At 36.6% G+C, this 7,247-nt stretch overlaps 1 long non-coding RNA gene across 1 annotated transcript; it reads right to left on the minus strand.

The window, feature by feature from the left end:
- Positions 1 to 1,394: 1,394 nt before the first annotated feature.
- Positions 1,395 to 6,523, minus strand: LOC148960495 (uncharacterized). The gene is made up of 2 exons (XR_016144468.1): positions 5,991 to 6,523; positions 1,395 to 2,219 (listed from the first exon to the last, which is right to left on the minus strand). It is a non-coding gene; the product is annotated as an uncharacterized LOC148960495 (long non-coding RNA).
- Positions 6,524 to 7,247: the final 724 nt, after the last annotated feature.

Consider the following 7,247-nt stretch of genomic DNA (forward strand, 5'->3'; position numbering starts at 1 on the left):
TAATCAATTAAATGTTCGTGAAGAAATTCCTACTAAAATATACGAGGTCCTTTATTAATATCCTCTCAATGTCTACTATAATTTTATAAGCCCACCCTCGTATAAGCCCCCTTCGAATAACCCCCACTCCAAAAGTGCTAATACGAGGATTTTCGGTATCAAAGTATGAAGACAGCTGAATTCTGTTAATTTTGACTTTCAAAAAGGGGGGGGGTAAGGGAATGGTCCGACTTAGCGAATGTCCGACTTTTTCGGTATACAACTTTTGACATGCGTAAAGTAAGTGAATCAAGTGAAAATTCAGTCAAACATAGTGAAAGTCCGAAACAACCCTTGTATGACTTAGCGGGATTCAGCTCTATTCCAAACAACAAACATGGTCAAATTTTTTGCTTAAGGTTCAACGAAACACCAAACAAATGAATTGTTTAACACGCGTCTCACTTATACCGTTACAAAAAATTGTTACGCTTCTCTAATTTTGCGCATTGCCGAAGCAGCAAAGGGCCGCTAAGGGCTGCCTGTATCATATATACAAGCCTACCTTGGTGGGCCAGTTGGCTTGAGTAAGATCTGCGCTGTTTACAATTTCTCCATAATTGTCCATTTTGGGTTTACATATCCAATCTTGCATTTGAGAGCCGTGAGAGTGGGCTAGTCCACCGCGAAGATAACAGAGCAGAAAAGTTATATTTGTTATCATCTTTTAGGAAAATACATTCTGTTTATTGTGGTGGCAGAATTGGAAAAGTTTTTGTTTCATTTACAAGTTCAGAAAGGGGCAAGCCTACCTGGATGAGATAAATCGCGTTCTTATGTGAAAACGCTTGCGAAAACGATCACATCCGTTTAAACCACCCTTTTAGATCGACTGGCCATCTTTATTTTAACAGGCCCGAAAACTCTGACCAATTATTGAACCAGCGAACGCAACATCTTGAGCCACATTTGTCTGCTTGTTTGAAACGGCCTGCTTTAATTATTTTTCTTGACCTTGGCATTTTTTACGGAGAAGCAAGCAAAAGCGGGAAACCTAAGGGATGGTTCTTGTAGCACGAACTAAAATTGCTCACGAGCCTCAAACGAACTACGAAAAGTCTCTGTCCTGTTCTGCGGATGATGAATAAGCAAAGAAATTCGGACATAAAATCTAAAACACCCACTCCACCTCCTCTACTTTCTTCCTTCGCAAGTAGAGTTCAAAAAGAGACTGACCTCATTGCGGAACAAATGAGTAATAACTTGAGTGAATTCTCTTTCTTTAAAGTTTCTCAACAAAATCCTGCAGAACCATTCCATTTTTCTTATGGTTCCTAATGAAAGTAAAAACAAACGATAGTTGTGTCGATAAGAATCTGTATTGAGGTCAACAAATATTTAATTATTTTCATTGGTGCGTATGTACATGTTGATATCAAATAACACGTTTCAATATTAAAAAACAACAGTTAGAATAGTTATACAGTTTTCTATGCATGAAAGACAGATTATTTTTCATGAAAGCCTCAATGGAATTGTCTTTTAGAAGAGCCTCCAGTCATAATTCTGCAACATAGCATTCAAAACTAACTCTATTACAAACATAACAATAAAAAAAAAAATTTTAACTTTTTACATAACAATAAAATTTTTACATATTGTTTAAGAGGTGATTGTTATGGAAGGGCTGTTTGGGCTGAAAAAGAACTGGACAAATGCGTTCAACAGAATGAAATGTTTTAACCTGATCAATGGACTTTGGAGCTTTTGAAAGTTTGGGAGATTCATCAACAGCATATTAGCCGAGGGGCATTTCCCTGAAAAGGAAAAAGCGTCCTGGGGTACCTAGCACAGATAGTGCTTCAGAAATATGTTTTCAGAGTAAAACACATTTTTATCCAATCTAGTTGATCAAGGGAACAGGTCTACTCTCTTTAGACCTGCAAACGGGATAAACAATTTTTAAAAGCAACCTATTTATGTTCTGATACGTGTTTTCGAGTAACAAATTATAGGTTCTTTTATCGAGAAAAGTACCAACTGTCTGGCTTGTTATCTGTCAAACTATAATCTGTAAGAATAATCGCTTTGCAGAAAAGCTGACACACATCATCTTCTTTGTCGAACACTATCTTCAGGGAAATCTTTCCTCGTATTGAACTCGGCCTCTTTCTCAATCTGCGTCTGCTGGTATTCTATTGCCTTTTGAGCTTGCCATCTTTTATGAAGACGCCGACAAGCTGATGAAAAAAATTTAATTTTGAGTTAACGTTCATGTTGAGCAAGGACATTGAGTAGCAAGCTCATCCTAAATTTAAGACTGATTACTTAGCCAAGATTAATTTCGTCATTCATCATGATTCAAGATTCGAGGAGGTATGCAACATAAGACCAAAAAATATCTTTGACACAATGGCAGAGGTTGCTAAATTTGCAAAGATTTTTGTCGTAAAATGGTGTTCCAGTAAAGAAAAGGAAATTTACAAAGAGGTTCTATATATTATGAAAATTTCGTATTTTCATTCTCTGGACACAAAAACTTGTGAAGAACAATACGTGTTCCGGGTAGTCAGAGGGATATACATGCAAATTTGATTAATTGTCTGTTTATATGAGCTTTAAATGACTTATAAATATTTGTTTAAAGATTCTGTGGTTTGATAATTCACGTCGTACGGTGCTCACTACGTCTTCTGAAGAGTGAGTTGTTCATGAAACAGGCTTGTAGAGGTGTCAAACGTAGTTGTTTGGAAAGTGGACTGTGAAATATTTGAGAAGGGAGCAATTCATTAGACTAAGCATAATGTACAAAGTTCAAAGACGTTTTTCTTTTTGATTGTTTAACAATAATTCACATATCATCCAAGTTTAGTTGATAGATGACTGAAAATCTGAAAATCTGAAAATCTGTCACTATGGGACTGAAAATCTGTCACTATCTGTCACATCTGAAAATCTGTCACAAGGGACTGAAAATCTATCACTATGATGTCTCGTTAAGTTCTTGGATAATTCACTGCAGTTCTGTCAAAAGAGCCAACTTCTAGTTTGGCCAAATTATATTCGTTGTTGTTGCGGTTATTTTTACTGTTGTTGTTGTTGTTGCTATTGTTGTTCCTGTGGCATTTCAACAAATCTGCGTATTCAAAAACAGTACGTGCTTAAAAATATCAAAACATCTACCTCAAAGTTTAAATTCTAAAATCGCCTTAGATCCAAAAAGGTGGGGGTCTAAATAATTTCGAATCTCTGCTTGAACCTGGAAGTAATAAACGATATATTCAAACTCTTGATCATTTTATTCAACAATATGCATTTACAATTATAAACACCTTAATATTATTAGATAGGCTCAATATTATTACAATTGGCTGGTTTGTTGATTCTTACGTTATACAAGTATTTCTAATCAGAATTCCATAGACCTAAAATAATAAACAGGGACGGATTTAACGGGGGTGTAAGGAATGCAACAACCATAATATTTTTGTGTCGTTAGATGACTTTTGCTTTGATTCTGTGAAAAAATTCCGTCAGTAGTAATAAAATGACATCAAAATTTTACTTTATTTATCTTCCTATCTTCTTTATCTTAAAATTAAAAAGAGAATTGTAAAAATGGGCGTTTCTATTACTTTCCAGCTAAATTAAGAGTGTGGCACAAAAAGTTTTCTAACACCTCAGATAATGACAACGTTGATAACGACCACTGTGTTGATGAGTGATAGTTTTGATCATAAACGCAATAATGATGAACATGATTACAATGATTTGATGATCGTGATGTTGATTATGTTGATTGTTTGATTATGAACATTATGATTATTCATGATGTCAAATGTTGGTGAACTTCCTTGCCAGGAAGCACCAAATTCCGTCCTAGTGTGCACCTTCCTCCGTTACTTAACTGTCGTGATATTTGGACGGGGGAACGCTAAAATCCACATTTCGGTAACTCGCACTTGACAATACAATGTTCATCTTCTTTTGACAATCCGCCATGATTTACCAGTGAGATTTCTTGTTTTGAGTTACTTTTGTCATATCTTCAAAATAATTTAACAACTTATTTCTTGCGGTCGATCAAAGTATAACAATCAAGTCAAGCGGTGGAATTACAAACATCGAAAGCTTGTCAAAATTTCATGAAATAAAAACTTGCTGTTCTTTTGTTTTAGAATAAGGACCACACGTGGTTATGATCGCTTTCCCCCCAGTGTTTCGTCAAATTCCAGGCTGTCTTTTGACTGGATCTGTCAATCTAGCTAAAAACCTCTCGCTGATAATCCCCACCTTATTAGACAAAGCCAGGTGCAATTAACGTTTTTTAAATGCCATGTTCTCTGATAAATTGAGGACTTTTTTATAAGAAACTGCTTGAAATTAAAATGAACGTGCTGCAAGGAGATTCTGCCCAACTAATCTCGTTATCAAATGTTAATCACATAATGCTACGCTAAACCATACTGCAAGACCAGTTCAGGAAATTGTCCATATTTTTTTAAGTGTCACTTTTCTAATCCTGGTACTTCTGAAAGCATTTTGTAATTCTGATTTTGATCGGAATATCTACAACAGTTCCAAAATAATTATACCTTACGTTAAAACACTAGTGTCGTACACAATCGTTTTAAAAAGACTATAGCCATCCTAGACATTCAAATCGAATATGTAAGCAGAGCCCGCGCCACGAATTTGAAAGTGGGGGGGATGGGGAGTCAAGGCTTAAAAAGTAGGGGGCCAAGGCTTCTTACCCCTTTTACAGCAGTTTTAAAACTACTTTCTACGCAAAAAAGTGAGGGGCATGGCCACCCCGGTCCCCCTGTTAAGCATCTGAAAACGCGATTGTTTTAAATCTAAACATGTGCCACCCCACCCCAAATTGGTGGTGCAATGAATATTATATAAAGTCAATACCCTCAGATGCATTAAAACAACTGCACAACTTGCAAAGAAGATAATTTTCCCCAATTACACCCTAGTCTTTATTTGTTAACATTTTAAACAACCTTCATTCGTCTTTAATTTGAAGATTTTGATCTCAAGTTCTTTTGAACTCGTTATAAAAATAAAACAACCTTGTAATATTTGTTTTAGTGTGATTCTATATTCAATATGAGTACGCCCCATGGAAATAACAAAAAGTAAATCGTGCATCCAGAAGGCACTGACATGATTCAAAAATGAGAGACACTGGTAGAAGTAGGGCTATTTCGGTAAAGTGCTTCTTACCCATAAAAAGAAGAGGTACCTCTGAAGAGTGACAGGTATTTTGTAAGTTGGGGCAGTGGCCTTACCCTTACCTGCCTCCCCTGTTTCTACACCGTGGGCTAAAGACTTGCAACAACAAGGCCTTTCTTGTAAATGTAATGTTTATGAAGCTCTTTCTTCTCTACCATGTCAAAACACCGTGTCAGCCTTCTTTTTTAAAGCCTTTGTTAACGGTTATGTTTCAGGAAGGGCCAAATTCGTTTCCTGCCTTGTGATAAAAAGGTTTGCCCCCTCACTTCCACCCATTCAAAGCTCAAATCAACCATGATAGACAGAGCTCAGAAATCAGCTAACTTAGAAAAATCTAAAGTAAAGTATGACAATGATATTCTTCTAAATACATATTTATAAATTTTTAAAAATGTCTAGGCCTTAGCAACGTCTAACGGTAGCATTGGATATTGAGTTTGATAATGCATCTCTTTGTTAATAATCAGGTCCCAATTCATGGTAACAAATATATGATACTCTTTTCAATTCTCATAAACGCTATAGTTATGAATTATATTCTTGAAGAGTTATATCCTCTTGAAAGGGTTCAGGAAGCAGCATCAAGAAAGTACAAGAAAAACTGCACTCTTGCAATGACGAAAATAGATACAGTTGAAGAGCATCAGGTGCATGGGGTGCATTTTAAAGGACTAAGAGTAATATTTGATAAGGTAGCTAACATAAACAGTATCAATAGACATCAAGAACTTTGGATTATATATTGGATTCTCAAACGAAAGATTTCATACCTCCGACAACTGGTCACGCATCAACAAACGCAGACCAGCTTGAAAAGCATGATGGTTTTTTCTGCAAATTCTCACTCATTCTTCCTGAACGTTTAGCGCTTTCAGAAACTGTTTATTTTAGGATGATTTATAGTCGACACGAGCACTGAATAGGCAAACTTGACTTGCTATGCTTCACAAAATCAGCTTGCGGTCTGACAAGTTTTTAAGTTCATGATTGGATTGGTGTTTCAATTTTCAGACGGGGGTGGTCGATCTACCTCGCCGCTTAGCAAGAGCTTCAAGGAGGTCTGGGCAAGAGTAAATCTGGTGCGAAAGGCAGCATTCGTGCAAATTGCGATAAAGCGTGAAACTTGGTCTAAGTTTACAATTTGACATGCGTAACAAGATGGAATCTAGCCCTTATCTAGAAAAATGCCCCCTTCAATGTTTTTAGAGTGGGGTACTCCTCCCCCGTACTCATCATCATCATCAGGCACCATCTTCTACCAGAAGGTTGGCTACCATCAGGGGCGAAAATACCCGGGGGGGTGTGGGGGGTGTGACACTCCCCAATCCTAAAAATAGCCGATTTCGCAGGGCAATCAAAGATTTCGCAGGGCGCCAAGAAGAGCTTTATTGCCACGCAGAAACTTCGAACTTCGTAACCACTCTGAACTTCGTAAAGAACCGTTTACGAATTTTGAAATGGAAGTATTATATTTGTTATGAACCTCCCTTCCTGACATTGCATTTTAGAGAACGGAACTGTTATGTCAGGAAGAGCTCCGTTATTAGCAGAGTGAAAGCATTCCTTACCGAAAGTCATAGCCAATGGATGCAATGATTGATGCATATGTTTATGAGGGCAAGGTTGAGTCCACACAAATTAATTTAAGTTGTAGAATATTTTCATGACAGGTACGGCGCCACTGGGGGGAGTAGAGGGCTAAAGGCCCCCACTTTGGTCAAGATAATAATTTTTTTATCATTTTTTCTATAACTTTTTAACAGTGTATGAAATAAAAAGAGAATAAACGTTTAAGATTTTGTTTGATCTAATTGCTAACTTATTCACGCATATTTTTTTATTATTTTTCTTTCATTTGCATTAATTCGGTAAATCACTTTCTGTATTATTGCAATGTTTTCATTTTGAATGTGTAAACATGGCCTTCTTGAGACAAGAAACTGCACATTACTCTTCAGGAAATAAAATTCTCCCAATCAAAACAACATCTTCCCCTGTCATTCAAAACTATGTGCAATCTGAAACGA

The sequence above is a fragment of the Rhopilema esculentum genome, chromosome 3 (genome assembly GCF_057945365.1).
Source record: "Rhopilema esculentum isolate cy_ngs chromosome 3, ASM5794536v1, whole genome shotgun sequence".
In the NCBI taxonomy this organism is placed as follows: Eukaryota; Metazoa; Cnidaria; class Scyphozoa; order Rhizostomeae; family Rhizostomatidae; genus Rhopilema; species Rhopilema esculentum.